Source organism: Heterocephalus glaber, unplaced genomic scaffold, assembly GCF_053883595.1.
Source record: "Heterocephalus glaber isolate CG9 unplaced genomic scaffold, H.glaber_assembly_v1.0 deba00001606, whole genome shotgun sequence".
Taxonomy (NCBI): domain Eukaryota; kingdom Metazoa; phylum Chordata; class Mammalia; order Rodentia; family Bathyergidae; genus Heterocephalus; species Heterocephalus glaber.
The window spans coordinates 37,108,257-37,126,983 of record NW_028258377.1 but is presented as its reverse complement, the minus strand read 5'-3'; the positions used below and the strand labels follow the sequence as shown (position 1 = coordinate 37,126,983).

Sequence of the window (18,727 nt, the reverse complement as noted above, 5' to 3'; positions counted from 1 at the left end):
GTTCAGTCTATGGTCAGCCAGCCCCAAGGCAGAAAATACATCAGAGAACTGAATGTCAGAGGAAAACTGTTCGCCACAAGGTGGCCAGGAAGCAGAAATGGAGGAGCTGGGGATGAGAATACACCCTTCCAAGTCACACTCCCATCCCTTCCAACCATGACCCACCTTCAAAGGGAGACTTTGGGGGGATATTTTAGATCTAAACAATCACATGCCTCTTGTAGCCTGTCCTACAATATGAAAACATGAGATCCAGCTCATGCTGGCAGATTCCAGTCTCTTCTTGGAGTAGGTAAGCTTGCTTTTCCTGCAGGATGCAAGAAAATGTGAGATGTAAATAAATCACCAGGCAAACCAGAACTGAAGAGCTGCCCAGGAATCAAACACTTGTTCTCTGACAGCCAAAGGAATCTTGGTTCACTGAGGTCCAGCAGACATCACCTCCTCACTGGGTCAATGCAGGCAGGAGATGGAGCCAGAGCTACACTGGGTTGCCACCCAGTCTCCAGCTACAGGTGGATGAGGACCTTAGGCCCAGAGCTGCCAGGGAACAGGGAAGCCAGGAGGATGGTCCTGCCCTGGCCAAAGCAGTGCATGTGTCCAGGAAGCCTCTCCTCCTGCTTGCTGCTCTTCTCACTGAGATGTGCAAACAGCCTCCTGGTGGCCCTGGGTCCCCTCTCCCCTCCGCCAGCTCCAACCCCAAGGCCTAGCTCAGGTCACATCCTTCCGGCTCAGGAAACCTTTAATGACAAACACCTTGTGGGATTGAAGGCCTTACCCAACCTGCCTCTCCCCGCTCCCTCACGTGTGTGCTCCCATCCTTTTTTCAGCAGCAGGGCTTCGTGCATGCTAAGCAGGTGCTTATCGCTGAACTACACACCCCAGCGCGTTTTCCTGCTAAGTTTCCTGCACGGGGCTCAAACTGAGATCCTCCTGCCTCAACTTCCTGAGTTGCTCGGATTAGAAGCATGCAGCACCACGCTCAGCCTGCCCATATTTCTCACACTCTACCCACAAAGATGCCCCGTCTTTATTCAGGGGATCTCACCCCTACCTGGCCCGCATGCCCTCTTGTCGCTGCCGTAGACCCCTGGCCCACCTCCCCAGGCCCAGCTTCAGTGCTTCTCACCTCTCAAGTCTTCTCTGTCACCCTGTGCCCTCTGAACCCATGGCCTAAGGGATGGGGCTTTTTATTAGATGTGCACCTTTAATTATAGGAGTGATACATGCCTGTAAAAACATTCCCACATTACAGAGGCATACACAATAAAACGAGCGTGTGTCATCCCAACTCGGCTTTCCCTGGAACTCACCCGGTTTACAGTTAGCCTGTGTACGGACACCCATTTTACCCAGCGCTCTTGGGACCTTCCCTAAATAGCTAACAACTCGATGTGGCAGTGGCAGAGTAGGGATGAGCACGAGCAGAGTTGGTGGAAGTTTCTGGAGAGTGGTGACTTGCAATGACTTTCAAAAAAAATCCCCAAGGTCAGTCTGTGGGACCCCTTGATTTCTTTTACAAGTCAGTTCAAAGAACAAAGCCCCAGGGAGGCATTCCTAGGTCGTGTGGGAATATTCATTCTGTTCTCTCAAGCCAGACTCAAGTTCAAAGGGCAACCAGGTCTCCGGGAATCCCTTTGGCCTAGCACAAGCAGCCGCTACAAGCCCAGGCCGAGCTGAACGGGGCCCAGCGCAGCCACATGGGCCCCTGCTCTGGCTGCTCCACCTGGTGCCCCTCTACTACAAGGCCAGAGACCCCTGTGTACCTTCCTGGCAAGCTGGAGAGTCTCCTTACAGTATGGCCCAAGATAAGGGCAACCCCAGGGATAAACAGGCCCCATGCTCCTTAGGATAGGATCTGGTAAAGAGCCAAAGCCATACTGACATTCCCTCCTCTAGGACTGTCGGCATGTTCCTAGGCGCCTGAACAACAGAGAAAGCATCTTCTCTCCATTCCCTGAGGGGCCACAGCTCTCCTCCACCCCCAGTTCAAATAAATATTTAGGGAGAAGGGACTGGAGGACCCCTGTGTGGGATGGCAGGGCAGCCTCTCCCAAGGTGCCAGCATCAAAACTGATACTAGAAAGATGAACAGGAAGTGGCCAGGTAAAGGTAAGAGCAGCATCCCCTGTGGAGGGAACACGATGGGCAGAGGTCCACGTGATGTGGGAGGAAATGAAAACTCATTGTGGCTGAGCCTAATATGTGAGGGGAAGCACAGGAGAGGGTGGCGGGGCCAGCGACTCTCTCTGCCATGCTAAAAAGCCAGGAGGGCTTTGTCCCAGTGGTCAAGGAGGAGTTTCAAGCAGAGGAGTGACATTTTAGACAGGTGACTGTGGTTGTCACATAGACCATGAGCCAGAGGAAGTGAATGCCTTCGGGCGAGTGGTAACCAGAGCAGACACCAGTGAAGAGGTAGAGAGCTGGGGATTTAGCTCAGTGGTTCCGCCGCCTGCCTCCCAAGCGCAAGGTCCCGAGTTCGATCCCCGGTACCAAAACCAAAACAAAACAGAGAAGAGCTAGAATGCAACACAGCATGGAGGGAGGCGGGAGGGAGGAAGTGGATCCCACCTTGGCTGTTGAGGATGCAGATGTGAGGTCCACAGCTGCATTACCTGGCTGGACTCAGAGTGTGGGGAGCTGAGGGGACCCCGTACCTTCCCACAGGTGAAGAACTGAAGGCTAGTGGTGAGCCATGGCTATCAGACTGCTGATATCAGTGAACACCTAATCGGATTCCCTACTTGGGCATACAGCGTTTGGGATGCTATTGGACCCCATTATCCTGCAGCAGATGCTCCAGTACTCAGCCTATACCTCCAGCCAACACAGTGCTCACCCGACCTACAAGCCCAGTGTCCCCACTGGCCAGCAATGCTCAGAAACCCTGCTTTCTGGCCTACAGAAGTAGTTCATGATCAGCCCCATCTCCCACTCACATGTGCACCCCACTCCTCCCGACCTCTGAGTCTCCACTCCGCGCTGAAACAGTTTCCCTTCTTGACAGTAAAACTTCTCTCGATATCTGGTCTTCAGTCTTAACACAAGCTAGAGGCTCCTGCCAGCCACGAGAGCCTGAAGGGACTTCAACCAACTTGGACACACCCTCTGTGTTCTTTGCACAATTCTGATGTTCTGCGGGTGCAGTGGGGCCAGTAGGGGTTGCAGGTGCTGGGCTACGGATGGTGGGAGAGTACACGTAGGAATGTGAAGCCCCAGCTCTGGTTTCCGGTTCCCAAGGTAACCTTTGACACGCTTGTCCTTCCTAGCCCTCCAGACCCCAGGTTTTTGCACACGCTGTTCCCTCTGCCTGGAATACTCCGCCCCTTTCTCTTTGCCTGTGTGGGTCGTGGTCTTCCCTTACCTCTGTGCTTTACCAGGGGAGACCCCAAGTTAAATGCTCCCTAGGACAATGTTCTGTTACTTCCTCCCCTGCCTTAAGGTTTTTGGTGTGCAGTATTTGTTTGCTAACATTTGCCTCCCCCAGAACTGTGCCTTCCAGGAGGGAGGGTTCTGCCTGTCTCACCCACTGCTACAACCCCCAGGGCCCCGCCCCCAGGGGGCTGTCCCAGGCCTAGGTGCTGAATGAATGAGTGAACAGATGGACAGAGGGCATGTGGTAAAACAGAAGGCTCAATTGGATAGGATCCTTCCCAGAAATGGCATCGTTTTCTAGGCTTCTATTGCTTCATCTGAAATAAGACAATGTCACTGCTGCTTTAATTCTGTATCTGATGACTCAGGTCATCCTGATAAAGTTTGGGGTGCTTTGAAAGCTGCTTGGATAAATGTTCCCATTGGCTTGTGGCCCTTGTTTTCTAACTCCAGTTACTTTCAGTGGACCTCAGGATGGAAACTCAGACTGTGCCAGAAGCCCCAGGCCCCAGTGTCAGAGCTGGCGGTGGATGACACTTTCCAGGGCAGGATGAGTCTCCACAAGCCCCTTCCACGCCCCGCAGAGAGGGGGATAAACCCCTTCCATCTCCCTGTGGTCAGGCAGGAGGGCGAGTGAGTGTCACAGCTCAGAACCAGGAATTGTGTCCCGATGGCCCTAAGAGCTCCATGCCTTTGTCCATCTGTCTGTCATCAGTGATGAGGGAAGGAGCTTTTCTAAGGCAGAGCCAGAGGTCTGGCCTAGGCCCCAGGGCGTCACTGCAGGCTTGGCAGGAAGGCTGCCTGGCCACCTTTGCTTTTACTGCTGCAGGTGCAGTGTGTCTGCTGGGGTCTGGTCTGCTTGTAGACACCACAGGATCATCTGTTATCTTCACCAAGGTCTCTTCCTGGCCATCCTGTGTGACCCAGAACTGCCCTTTTCTCTCCCCTTCCAGTTTTGTTTGGCGGTGCTGGGAATCAGGCCCAGGACCTCATGCCTGCTAGGCATGCACTCCACCACTGAGCTACATTTCCACCCCCTCACCTAGACTGACAGCCTAGGGGTGGGGTGAGGGAAAGATAAAGCCAGTGTTCCTAAGAGACAGGACAGGGCTGGGGATTTAGCTCAGTGGTTTCGCCACCTGCTGCGCAAGCGCAAGGACCGGAGTTCAATCCCCAGTACCAAAAAAAAGAGAAGATTATATTGTACCTAAGAGACAGGACAGGGAGCTCTTGTTTTAACAAACGACAAGGGCCACGAAAGAACTGAGAACTGAGGGAAGGGAAGGAAGAGGCTTTTCAGAGGCTTACGGTACAATGGCTGGCACACACAAGGGAGAGCCTCAGCAGGTGGGGAGCTCTCCTTCCCACACAAGGCAGCCCCTTGTCCCCAGCCCGCGATGTGCCCAGTCCCTGTCTTCGGCTTTGCTCAGGGCATCACTCATCCTCATTTCACTGGTGCTTTCTGGTCACCTTGGAATTCCTTAGCTGGCCAAAGACCTCCTTAAAATCACACGGGTCAGACAGCCGGGGATTTAGCTCAGTGGTGCCACCGCCTGCCTCGAAAGCACAAGGTCCCGAGTTCAATCCCCAGGACCCAAAACAAAACAAATCACATAGGTCAATACTATCAAATAGCTATCAAAATCCCAACAGCATTATTTTCAGAAACAGAAAAATCCACCCTAAAATTCATATACAATCTCAAAGGACTCCAAGAAGCCAAAACAGTTTTGAAAAAGAACAAAGTTTGAGATCTCTTGACTTCCTGACTTCAGAACTTACCATAAAACCACAGTAATCAAAACAAACAGTGTTGGCATAAAGACAGACATATAGCCTCGTAGAATGGACCAGAGTTCAGAAGCGAACCTCATAGGTGCCCAACTGATTTTTTTTTTTTGGTACCAGGGATCGAACTCGGGACCTTGTGCTTGCGAGGCAGGTAGTGGCACCACTGAGCTAAATCCCCAGCCCAGGCCAAGTGATTTTTTTTTTTTTCGTTTTTTGTTTTTTGGTACTGGTGATCCAACTCGGGACCTTGCGCTTCTGAGGCAGGCGCTGGAACCACTGAACTAAATCCCTGGCCCTTGGCTAACTGATTTTTGACAAGTGTGCCAAGGTCATTTAGTGAAGAAAGGACAGGGTGTTGTTTTTTTTTTTAAACAAATGGTGTTGAAAAAACTGGATATCCATAGGCAAATAAAATGAAATTGGACCTTTATCTTATACCATCTACAAATATTAACACAGAATGGATCAAAGACCTAAACATAGAGCTAATATTATAAAACTCTAAGAAGAAAACAAGGGAAAAGCTTCATAGCATTGGATTTAACAGTGATGACTTAGATATGATACCGAAAGCACAAACAACAAAAGAAAAAAATAGGGTCGGGAATTTAGCTCAGTGGTGCTGCCGCCTGCCTTGCAAGTGGAAGGTCCCAAGTTCGATCCCCGGTACAAAAAACAATAGATAAATTTGGATTAATCAAAATTTAAAACTTTGCCCCAGTGTGGTGGCACAAACCTGTAATCCCCACTTGGGAGGCTGAGGCAGGAGGATTGCCATGAGTTTGAGACCAGCTGGGCTACACAGTGAGTTCAAGGCCAGCCTGAACTACACAGTAAGACATTGTCTCAAAAAATAAAAAACAAAACAACAAAAAAATCAAAAACACTTTTGTGCATCAAAGAATACTATCAACAGATTTAAAAAGCAACCGAGAGAACAAGAGAAAATACTGTAAATTAGACAAAAGATTCATACCCAAAATATATTTTTAAAAATTCCCACAACCAATCACAACAATTAAAAATACCTTGGACTTAAAAATAGGCAAAGGACTTGAATAGACATTTCTCCAAAGAAGATACACAGATGGCTGATAAACCACACAAAAAGGTGTCCAATATCACTAATCATTACAGAAAATGCAAATCTCAAACCACAATGAGATACCAACTCATATCCACTATAATGGCTATTATAGGAAAAAGAGAGAGAAAAGAAATATTGACAAAGATGGATAGAAATTGGAACCCCTGTGCATTGCTGATAGGATGGTAAAATGGCACAGCCCCTATGGAAAACAATACGGGCGTTGTTTAAAATATTAAAGATAGAATAACCATATGATCTAGCAATTCTACTTCTGGGTAGATATCTAAAAAAGATTGAAAGCAAGACCTCAAACAGATATTTGTACACTCATACTCATAGTAGCATTATTGATAACTAAAATGTGGAAACAACCCAAACGGCCACTGTCAGATGAATGGATATATAAAATGTGCTACATTTATATAATGGACTATTATTCAGCATTAAAAAAGAATGAAATTCTAATCCAGGCATGGTGGTATACACTTGTAATCCCAGCACTCAGGAGGCTGAAGCAGGAGGATCGCAGTGAGTTTGAAGCCAGTCTGGGCTACATGGTGAGTTCAAGGCCAGCCTGAACTACACAGGGAGGCCTTGTCTTAAAAAACAAAATTCTGACACACGCACAAGCTTTTGGACATTATGCTAAGTAAAACAAGTCACTCACAATAGGACAAATACTGTGTGATTCCACTTACATGAGGTACGGAGAGCATTCAAATTCAGGTAGACAGGAAGTAGAATGGCAGTTACCATGGACTGAACCGAGGGAAGGGAGGATGAGGAGTTATTACAGGGATTCAGGTTGGGATGATGAAAAAGTTGTGGGGATAAACAGTGGTGATGGCTGCCCGACAGGATGAGTGCACTTCATTCCACTAAACTGCACACTTAAAAGTGGCCAAAACGGTAAATGTTATGTTAGGCATACCTTACCACACGCACACACACAGTCAGGGAGCGTGCGGCGCTCAGATCCTCATGTGTCCCGTCACAGGGAGCTGACTCGGGGCCCTGGAAGGGAAGGAGAAGGCGCCTGCTGCATGCTGGGATTGTCCACCTGCCCAGCGTTGCTTCTTCTTTCTATCTCTAACCTCTGTCCATCCTCAGTGCCCAGCTCTGGGCCTCTCCCACTTCCCCCAGAATGCACCTCCAGCCCTCACTGCTCCCCTAGAGCACATTTGGGGTGTCTGCTCCCTCCTGCCCCGGTGAGCCTGCTCCTTCATCCAAGCTCTTTCCTCAGAAGGCCAAAGCCCTTCTGGCACCAAGACAGCTGCTCCTCCTCTCGGGCTGAGGAGGCTTCCAGGGCACCCTTGGTCTCCTGGTCTCCACAGCGAGGCTCCTGGCACCCAGCTCTCATGGCCGCTGTGAGCAACCCTGGACACGGAACAGAACTCCCCAGCACGGAGAGGGACACACAGTAAGTCCTCGATATGTTCTGATTGCTGCCGTCACGAAGATTCTTCCGGTTGGCCTGGAAGAGCCCCCGCCCTCCTCTAGCCTCACTTCTGGAGCCCCAGCTCCACTCCTACCCCGCACAAGGCACCCTTGGCCACTTCGGGGCCCACTGAACCCTATGGAAGGAACACCTTCAAAGGTAAGGAAAATCTGACTTCATAGGGTTATTGTGAAGACTGATGACCGAAACCACGAACACTTTAGGAGGAGGCCGGGCCCAGGAAGTGCACTCAGGAAGAGTGCACAATGCTGTGAATACATCGAAGGTGACGATGAGCAACTGAGGACGGCAGCAGTCACTGTCCACGTCTGTCCGTGTGCACTGCCCCCTCCTCCCTGCTGTCTACTTTGCCTTTGGGCTTGCTGCAGAACTGGGCCTCACTCACACTGCAAGTGCTTTGGCCCTGAGCCAGGGCTGGAGGCAGATCGAGAGGGACCTTTACCCAAGGGGGACCGGAGCCGCCACCCTGGAGGGTTTTCAGCAGGGCCAAGACCATCTGATCTGCACCGAGACATGTTCCCTGTGGCTGCTGGGTGACGAATAAACAGTGGGGGCCTGGTAGGAGGAGGCTGAGAGGGGCATCCAGAGGAGAGGTGGCGGTGGAGGTGCAGGGCTCTGAGCAGATTGTGAGTATAAGAGAGAGGCCCAGAGCTGCCACTGGATTGGCCTGGGGCTCAGAGACTTGGTCTGCAGGGGACTTGGGGCACTTGCTGGATGGCCAAACCCTCCCAAGGCCCGGGTGGAAAGCACAAGTGGGCACCTGGTTCCTGAGAGCTGAGCGATCTTCCCCCATCTTTTCCAGGTAGAGACAGAAAGTTCTTTCAGTATTTGCAGCTGTAAATTGAGCCCAGGCCATTCCACTGCCCTAGTTGAGTGTGCCCAGCGCTGAGAGGCCATGGGAATGAGAGGTGGGCGGGGAGCGAGGCCTGGGTGGCAGGCATGCCTCTTGCATGACCGGTATGGAGTGAGCCGGGCGCTGGTGCCTGTCAGACCCAGGGAGCTTGTGCCAGGCTGTGTGGGCTGGAGGACCCGGTCCCTCCTCCTGCCCTAAGCACTTCAGGTCCACACATGCCCTCCCATCCTGCCTCCGGAGCCCGCTCTCAGATCAGAAGTATCCCAGGGCCCCCAAAAGAGGCTCTTCCTTGGGATTCTCTCAAAGGTGGGGGGTGGAGAGCAAAACCTCTGATCCTGATGCCAGACACCAACCCTAAGAAATTGCCCTCCTCAGCTTTTGGAATTTCAGGCAAGGGACAGAGGCCCTGCGGGCTGTCAGAATGGCTGGTCCAGGGCTGGGTTAGCCTAGGCCTCACCTTACCAAGCTGCAGGTAGGGACCGAGGGGTTGACCTTGGGCTGAGTTTCCCCACGCCAGAAGTAGCCCTCTACCCGACCATCAGGGGATTCTCAAAGACCCCAGACCTACCCAAGATTGGCTTGCCATGTAGTTGGGGTCCCATCAGGGACTTTCTAATCCCTGAACCCCACCTTGCCCTTCTGGAAAGTGCCAGCTGGTCCTGTCTTGGCCCCTGTCCTAGAAACCTGTTCCCCAACACCCCCAGGAAAGCATATTGTCCTTGGCTTCTCATGAATTCCCTGTCCCCAGGAGCTAGGATCTGATGTCCAGCCTCCTCAAGTTCCCTTCTCCATTTACTTCAAAAAGACATATACCCCTGACCCCCGACTGCACTCAGCTTTCCCAGGCCTGGCTTCTAGCCATGTGTGGTAGTTACATGCCCGCCAGGGAGCGAAAGTAGAGCCCCGCAAAGGCATTCAGGTGACCTGGGTTCCAGCTGCTGGGATGGATTGAGGCCAGGGCGGTGCCCCAGTAGAGGTGGTAATCTGGGGACTCAGGAAATCTGGAGCGGGGGGTTCAGGAGAGGTGTTGCTGCCCTTGTGAGAGGAGGGCAGAGAGGAACACTCTCTGACAGCCGCTCTCTCCCTGTGCACTCTGTCCCGCCTCTACTGCCTGAGCGGGCACCGTCCTTCAGAGAGCAGTCTCCAGGATCCTCTGCCCCAGGCCAGACTCTGCCTTATCTGTCACTCAGAAACACTTGTGCCCAGCTCCCAACCCCATCCATAGCCCTGAGATCACCCCAAACGGCTCCCTCCTTGAAGGGTCCCCGCTTGTGCTCCAAGGGCTGGATGGAATGGGAGGGGCCTCGCAGAGTAACCATAGAAATGGTGGCTGCTGAGGCAGGGTATGGGGTGAGGTTTCCTGGGGACCAGCAAGGTGCCGGGAGAGAGGCTGACCTTGACCCACTTAGGCCCTCTGGAGAGGACTGGACCACCATGTACTCCCCACGAGATACCTTGTGTCCCAGACAAGGAAGTTCAAGTTGGCTCCAAGGGGCTCCCCAAATCACAGTCCCCTTCATCCCCTTCCCAGCCACTGCCAGGAGCAGCAGACCCCAAGGGGAGCCAGTGAAGTAGACACTGTCCCTGCCCTTCTCTCTTCCATCCTTCTCCCTGTGTCCTGGGCACAGAAAGGAGACAGAAGTACCCATCCCCACTTGCCATCCCACTCTGTGTGGCAAACGAAGCAAGCCCCCTCCTGTCCATGGAGTCGTGTCCCGTGGCTCTCCTGGGGGTACTGCTCCTCCAAGCTCCATGTGCAGAGTGGGGCCTCTGGCCAAGACCGGCCCTCTGTACCCAGAGAGCCACTAGGGGCTTCCTGGGGATCTGGCCATGTGCTTTTTTGCCCCTGGTACTACCCTGTGACAGGAAACCCAAGTTCTCTAGGACTGGGGGTCAGGCACTCAGGGAGGGGTGGGAAAGGGCATACGCAGAGGCAAGACACTGATGGAGGGAGGCAGCCCCTTTTCTCCCGGCCCCAGTTCACCACTGCTGTCGGCCAGGTGATTCTGCCACCTGGCACCATGGCAGGGATCTCTGCAAAGCAGAGGTTCTGGATATTCAGACTGATATGGTCAGGATTTCTAGAAGAAACCCTCAGAGAACAACTGTGACCTTCAAGGAGCTCCCAGGGGCCAGTCAGCTGCTATAAAACCGAAGGACAGGCAGTGTCCCCCCAAGAAACCTGATCACTCAGGGCCCTGCAAGGGTCACACTAAGCGCCCCACGCACTGTCAAAGACCCACCAGGGACTTAAACACCTAGGATGCACCATCACTTTGGCCTCTTATCAAAGCTTCTACTCCTCTCTGATCCCATCTGTAAAGTGGGCGCCATCACTCCAGTGGCTCAAAGGGAGTCTTTCTCCACCAGTCTCTCCCTTCTGCCTCCCATGCATTCCAAAAGCTCACTCTCTGCTTTGCAAGCGCAGCTGCCCTAGGCCGATCCATTGACCAAAGCCCAGGCAAAGAGGTCAACATAAATATTCCTTTGCTAATGGGAGGCTGAGCTTTTGCTGGCCCAAGCACAAGTCTGACACCCAGCCATGCCACCCCTCTATTTCAGCTGGCACTGGTCTGCTCAGCACCTACTGTGTGCCAGGCACGTTGACAGGCAGGGAGGCAGGCAGTGGGCAGAGAGCAGGGTAAGCCGTGCTATTGGCCCTAGGGTCACTCCCGGCCAGTGGCATCTGCACAGGCATGGCCTTGAAGGTCCACTCAGCAAAATCCTAAAGGAGAAGAACTGCCCCTAGGAGCCTGGCAAGGAGCAAGAGACCGTTCAGCCAGGTCTGCCGGCCTTGGTGAAATGGCAGTGCCACCACCCATCTGGTCAGACAGCAAAGTCCCCTCACATTTAAGGGAAGACAGGAGCTGAATTTCCTACCAGGCTCAAACGCAATGAGCCAGCAATAAATCAAGAGCTGAAAAGCAATGTTAGTGCTTCAAACTAAATTTTCAAGCCCAAGAAACAACTGCACATTAAAATCCATCGGAGGGGGAAAAAATCTTATTAAGAAGCTTCAGGAGAAATGCTTTGCTATAAATTAGGCTTTTCTGCCAACCAAGATAATTCAATAATTTCCCCGACATCCTTTCGATTGCTCTGGGTGGGAGGGGGAGTGTTGATGCCTTGAAGTCGGGAGCGATTTGTCGCCAAGGGAAGATGAAGAGTCAACAACCAAGAGCAGAGGTGAGAGAACCAGGGCGAGGTGCTCCTAGCACCCGATGGGTCGCCCCCAGGCTCAGTACCACCACCGAACAACAGTTCTAGGGCGGCCTGGAGAACTGCAGCGCAGGGCAGTGACCAGGAGACACCTAAAGGCACATCCTGACTGTGTTGGGAAAGACTTTGGGGTCTTCTAGTATCCAGTCTCAGAGCTTCCCCTAACTCTGTGGAATCAGATCTGTTCTCCCAGTGCAGAAGTTCACTTTTTAGCTTTGGGGTGGAGGCTACTGGCCCTCCCAGTCTGCCTGTGTTGTCCAAAGCCCCTCCTCCGAGTGATATCTATCTCCCACACAGCAGTCACAGCTGATCTCCTGCATAAGGTGCAACAGAGCCATGATGCCAGACTGCTTTGGGTTGGCCAAAGTTACTCAGGCAGCTGGAAGAGGGAGAAGGGAGGGTTCCAGGCAGGGCAGGGATCGTGCAGGACTGGGTACAGGCGGCCTGGCCAACGGGCATTAGCCCTCAAAACAACTGTGGCGGAGGGGACAGGACGAAGGCAAGGGACCTGAACCAGGATCTGGACAGGACAGGCCTCCAGAACCACCCTGCCTGGCTGTAAATCCTGGCTCGGTCACTAGCAGGTCATTTAGCCTCTCCAAACCTGGCTTGGACTTCTGTAAAATGAGGGTAACGAGAGAACCTGCCTTCCAGGCTGAACTCAGTGGGAAGATGTGTGGGAGATACCCCGTGCTATGCCTCCTAAAAAGCGGCAGCATTTAGCAGAGTCTGCAGGGCAGGGATCTCCTGACCCCCGACTCCACACCCTGGTCACCTGCAAACTGAGGCAGGAAGACACGAAACAGCCCCTTTTCCCAATATTCTCCGAGTCTCCAGGGGGACGATCACAGGACAGCAGAAAGAGGTCAGAGGGGAAGGTAGTGGGAGAGTCTGGGAAAATTTCCACTTTAAGCAGCTGTCCCTGCACCCTGCCGGCCTCAGGGCAGAAAGGTCTTCTCGCCCCACCCTATGGAACAGTCTTCCCTGGCCGGGCAGCCCTAGGTGTAGCTGCTCTGTGCTCCTTGACCCCTTGGGGTTCAGGCTGCCTTTCTGAGGCACAGTCCTGGCCTTGACCTCACATGGGCAGTGCTGTGGCACAGGCTGCCTCTCACCCGTCCAGGCCCCAGGCCTCAGGGGTGATCTGTGAGTGAGTCGGGGGCTTTCTGGAGCCCCCATCTTTGCAGGAGCAGGGGAGGGTGCTGGGCTGCAGTATTCCCAGGGGACCCAGCCCTGCACGAGGTTTCGGGGGACCTAAGAGTGGAGGTCAAGGGCAAAGTGAGGCCTGGGGAACTGCCATCACCTGAAACCAGGCTGGGAATTCTGCAGGGGCCTAGTCAATACCACTGGATTTGCTTGGAAATGACAAATATTTGCCCCCGGGACGGGGAATGAACAGGTTCACTGGTTTTGCCTAGGAAAGCACCACCGGGAGACCCCCTGGCACCTGGCAGGGTGGGAACAGGGCTGGAGGGATCTGGGGGCTTGGAAGCTTCAGCTCCTCCCACTCAGTAGCTACACGACCTTGGGCAAATCGCTCGGCCTCTCTGAGCCTCAGTTTCCCCGTCGCAAAGCAGAGGCATCTACTGAGGCTTGCTGAAGGATAACCAATACAGTACCTGGGACGCTCCGAAAGGGCCGGGCTCGTTACGACACCACCAGGAAAACCCGTGGGAAATCTGGGCGCCTCTGGGAAGCTGGGGGTGGTGTGGGGCGCCTTCCGGGAGCCGGAGCAGGGGGCGGAGCGTCGCAGGCCCCGCCCCCCCGGGCCAGCCGAGCTTCCTCGGGGCCAAGGGGAGCTGAGTCACCGCGGGCCCGCCGTTGACCTTATCTCGACAGTCGCTGCTCCCAAAGGTCCTGGCCTGTGCGCAGGGCAATTCCAGCTTGGGCCACGTCCCTGCAGCGGTTCTGCGAGTGTGCCCGGGGCCCAGGGGCTTGGGGTCCCCGACACGCGCCTATGTGTGCACCATGGGCTCTCCTCCCCGGGGCTCGCGTGGTTTCTGCAGATGCCTCTCCAGGCTGCCACCCCACGCTGGGAGGGGAAACCTGGAGCCGGCGCTGCGGCCAGACGCCGGGAGAGAGCAGGGAGGCGGCCCGGGCGCCCAGGGCCCCGCCCGTCCGCCCCAGCCCCGGGGCCCGAGGGGAAGTGGGGGAGGGGAGCCGAGCTGACAGACTGTAAACAGAGCCGGTCTGGGTCTCGGCCAAGGACGGGGTGTCCTGGCCCAGCCTGGGTGTGAGGCCCATCCGCGGCTCTCCAGGACATCCCGCCCTGCCGGGCTGCCCCAGGACTGTCGGAGTTTTGGGAAGTGGCCAGTGTCTCCCCCCCACCCCCCGGGGATGCGTTTGGGTCGGGGTCTGAGGTGGGGTAGGTGTCTTGCGTTGGAGGTTGTGCTTGTGTTGTGTTTCTGTCTCTAAGAACAGGCGAGGATAAGTCCTCAGCCAGGTGTCAAGCTCAGGGAGAAGAGCTTGGGCCCGGTTGTCCCCCACACTCCAGTCCTGCCTCTTGATCTTCCAGCTGCCGGAGGCAGAGTCCTCGGTGACGCGGGGAAGCTCAGAGAGGGCTCACCAGCTCTGAGGGCCTTTCGAGGGCTGGCCTTGCACCCCTAGCCTGCTGCTGCTGCCGAGTGTGGGATGACCCTGACCTCACAGTGATGAGGACGGGGTGGGGGTCCGAGGACCGGCGTCCTAGGCTACCCAAGGAAGAGACAGCTGTGAGCAGGAGGTGGGGAGAGGGTGGAGGGGGAGCTCCCCCTTGCAAGATGCGGAGAGGTGTCCCTATGGCCAAGGGCTGAAGTAACCGACGCGGCACTTGCTTGTAGGGGCTGGCATTTCCCAAGATGTGCCCCTGCATGATTGTGGATGGGGTTGGCAAACCTGCGGGGGAAATGTCTTTCCACGAAGGGAAACGCCGCTTCAGCCTTCCTGGGGCCTTTATTCCTCCCTCCCCCTTCTCATCCTCCTTTCTCCTTTCTCCTTTCTGGTACTAGGGATTGAACTCAAGGCCTTTGCACTGAGCTACATCTCCCAGCTCTTTTTTAATGTTTTATTTTGAGACAAGGTCTCATTTCCCCAGCCTGGTCTCGAACTCATGATCTTCTCTGCCTCAGCCTCCCCGAGTGCTGGGACCGTAAGAATTGGCCCTCTAAAAAAAGAATTCACCATCCATCCTGACTCATAGCCTTCTGTTTCAATTGCCAGGCAGTGGTGGCGCTTGCCTGGAATCAGCATTCTAGGATGCAGAGGCGGGAGGATTCCAGGTTTGAGCTCGGGCTATGCAATTTGGTGAGACTCTGTCTCAAAAAGAGTTGGCAATATAGTCCACTCAGAAGGCCCTCGGTTCAATTCTGAAAGAAGGTAATGGAATCAGTACTAATGAATCAGCATCTTCTCCGAGAGGAAGAATGTATGTGGGCAGATCTCCCCGCTTAACCCCCAACTTATGGGACTTGTACTGTTCTGAAAACTGGACCCCAAGGAGTTATAAGTGTTTCTTCCTGGCTCTGGCCCACATAGAATGATTGGGCATATGCAGGCATAAAGGAAAATACGGCTTTCCTAGAGAGGCAGTCAATGACCACCTCCTCACAGGGAACGCAGCCTGCACAAGCCTGGGCAAGGGGTGGTGGCTGGAAGAGAAGTTAAATGAGTGAGTTTAGCAAACTTCAAAAGGTTCTTGGCCCTAGGTGGGAGGCAGTCACCTACTCCTCAAACCAGGTCCCCCGTTAAGCATCAGAAAATCTAGGGTTCCATGTCGGTTAGGGGATCCCATGGCCTGTGCAGAGCACATACTAATTGGGGCTTGTAGATCTCAGCAGCTTTGCAGCTGGAGGAGGAGCTCAGGGGGCTCCTCTCCTATGATATTTTCTGAGCTGAGCCCCATACTGCTGTATAATTGACTCCACGAACAGAGTCAGCCTCAGGAAATGGGCTTTCTCATCACCGGTTAGGTAAGGAAGGAGGACCCAAGTTGAGCTGCTGAGGGATGGATCCCTGTGACAAAATGTGACCAACACCAGTAGAACCCACACCTTCCCTGGGAGACAGAATGACCAGGAGGGTTGCAGGGGAAAGAAAATGTAGACATGATGCCTTCTTGGACTTGTTCTAGAGCTCCCCTGGGGCTGCCAGAAATCCCTGGAGCCCCAAGCAAGGGGTTGCAGAATCCCAGCTGGAGCAGGTGGGAGTAAGAGAAGAGCATAGGTGGGAACCGGGGCTGGGTCCTCTCATCCTCACAGGCTGGGGAAGGGGTGTGTATGTGCCTGGACCCTTGCCATGCTTGCACGCTACACGTGGAATTGGGAAACTCCAGTATGGTGATGCCGTTTGTGTACAGTGAAACGGGATGCAGGCAGGGTGTGGCAAGCCTTTCCAGGTGGCTACATTTTAGTGGTGGGACGGGACTGGCCTGGCCGGTCTGGCCAGCATCAGAAGAAGAGGTTGGAGAGGTCCGGAGTTAGCTTTGCCAGCTTCTCAGAGGTGCTGGATTTCAGGCTAAGGAATGTAATGATGTCTCCCAGGCCTGCAGAATACACACTGCCTCCTCTTGAGCCTCACTTGGTCTTCATGGCCAGCTGGATCGAACTCGGGACCTTACACTTGCGAGACAGGCAGCGGAACCACTGAGCTAAATCCCCGGCCCTAACATTCCTATTTTGATGTGTACTGGAATCCTCACTGTGTTAAAATGGAGTAAACTGCTACAATATAATTTTCCTTTCGGCCAATAATGCTGCCCCCAGTCCCTACGAGCTGTGCCATTGGCTGGGTTTCATTTAATTGTTTTTTTTTAATAATAGCTTGATTGAAATATAATTCACACACCATATGATTCACCTATTTAAAATGTACAATGCAATTTTTTGTGTGTATTCACAAAATTGTGTAACCATCACAACAATTAATTTTACATTTCATCACCCTCCTCAAGCAACCCTGGCCATGAGCAATTACTCCCCCTGGCCTCTCATGCCCCACCCCTGCCCCACATAATCCCTGACCCACTTCTGTCTTTTTGTTTTTCGGGTTTTTTTTTTTTTGGTAGCGGCAGTCGAACTCGGGACCTTGCGCTTTCGAGGCAGACGGAACCACTGAGCTAAATCCCTGGCCCCACTTCTGTCTTTTTGGAGTGGCTCAGTGATAGACCACTTGTACTACCTCGGTTAAATCTATTCCTATGTATTTTATCCTTTTGAATTGATTTCTTTATTCAGTTTTATGTTATTTTGCTAGTGTACAGAGATAAAATTTTTTTGTATATTGAGCTTATATCTTGTAACCTTGCTGAGCTTATTAGGCCTAGTAGTTTCATGGATTCCTTAGGATTTTCTGTGTACTGTACAAAGTCATGCTATCTGTGAGAGATGTTTTACTTCCTTTCGAGTCAAGAAGCCTTTTATTGTTTTTTCTTGCCTAATTGCTCTGACTAGAACTACTACACTATAATGGTAAATAAAAGTGTTAAGAGCAGACCTTCTTGCCTCGTTCCTGATCCTAGGAGGAAAGCATTTGCTCTCTCAACATTAATCAAGATGTTTTTAAAGAGGCTGTTTATATCATGTTGAGAAAGTTCCTTTCTAGTCTTACCTTGCTGAGTATTTTTGTCATGAAGGGGTGTTGAATTTGGTCAGATACTATTTAGGTGATTGAGCTTTGTCCTTCTACTGATGTGGTATATTACATTAATTGATAGATGTTGTTGTAGTCAGCAGGATTTGCCAAGGAAATACATTAAATATAGGACATATAACATAAGATTATTTATGATAATTACCCAAAAAGTCAAATACAAAGGAGTACAAGAGATTAACTGCATGCTAGAAGCCCAAAGGATTCAGCTGAGGGCCTGGATCCCAGCAATGTCCCACACAAGTCCAGCTAAAGGCTTAGAGTCCAAGGCAATGTGCTCCTCAACTCCAGCCAGTGGCCTGGAATGCATGGCAATGTCTCATGCTTGTCCGTCTCGAGGATCTGCACCTGGAAGGCCTAAAGGCCAGTGGTGGAAGCCAGAAAACCTGCGCCGGTGGGGTGAAGGATTTGTGCCACCAGGCTGAGGGATTGGAGCCAGGAAGTGATGCTCACGGTGAAGATCAGAGCTCCCCTGATGAGAACAGCAGCCATTCCCAGTGACAGCGAGGCCCGGAGCTCCTCCTCTGACGAGAATAGCAACGTTTGCATTAGGAAAACCATCCACAGCAAGCTTCTCCTAAAAAATCAACAGGCAGGGCTGGAGGTTTAGCTCAGTGGCACCAGTGCTTGCCTGGCAAGCACAAGGTCCTGACTTCAATCCCTGGTTCCACATAAAAAAGAAAAAATCAACAGGCCAAGATCTTCCCCTCCAGTTCTTTTTATGGCTATTGATAACAGTGTTCAGATGGATCCTCCACACCAAGACCACACTGATTCAGCTCAGCTGGGCATTACAAGTTGACCATTAGTCAATTCACCACAGATGGCTAAATCAACTTCGTATTCCTGGGACAAATTTCACTTGGTTATGGTATGAAACTTTTCCTGTGTTGCTGGATTTGTTTTTCTAGCATTATGTTGAGGATTTTAATGTCTGATTCATAAGAGATACTAGTCTGTAGTTTTCTTTTGATATCCTTGTCTGGCTTTGATTCCAAGGAAATACTGACCTCATAGAATGAGTTGGTAAATATTCTCCTTGTTTATCTTTTTAAAGGACTTATTTTTCATGGGCCAGGGATTTAGCTCACTGATGCCACCACCTGCCTCGTAAGCACAAGGTCCAGAGTTCGATTCCTGTTACCAAAAAAATGACTCATTTTTCATATTGTAAAAATAGGAAAATACAGTATAACTAAAATTAAAATTACTCAGTCTAGGTGTGGTGGTGCACACCTGTAATCTCAGCACTCAGGAGGCTGAGGCAGGAGGATCGCCATGAGTTGGAGGCCAGCCTGGGCTACACAGTGAGCTCAAG

General features: G+C 52.4%; 1 long non-coding RNA gene across 4 annotated transcripts in view; it reads right to left on the bottom strand.

Annotated features, from left to right (window-relative positions):
• The window catches only part of LOC101705210 (uncharacterized), a 28,551-nt gene extending 14,629 nt beyond the window's left edge, over positions 1–13,922 (bottom strand). For 3 of the 4 annotated variants that reach the window (XR_015444846.1, XR_015444845.1, XR_015444847.1), the window contains exons 1-2: positions 13,404–13,922; positions 7,188–7,270 (exon numbers count right to left, since the gene is read on the bottom strand). This is a non-coding gene — a long non-coding RNA (uncharacterized LOC101705210). The remainder of the gene's footprint in view (positions 1–7,187; positions 7,271–13,403) is intronic. The other variant, XR_001184596.3, reaches the window with a different exon arrangement.
• Between the last annotated feature and the right edge of the window lie 4,805 nt (positions 13,923–18,727).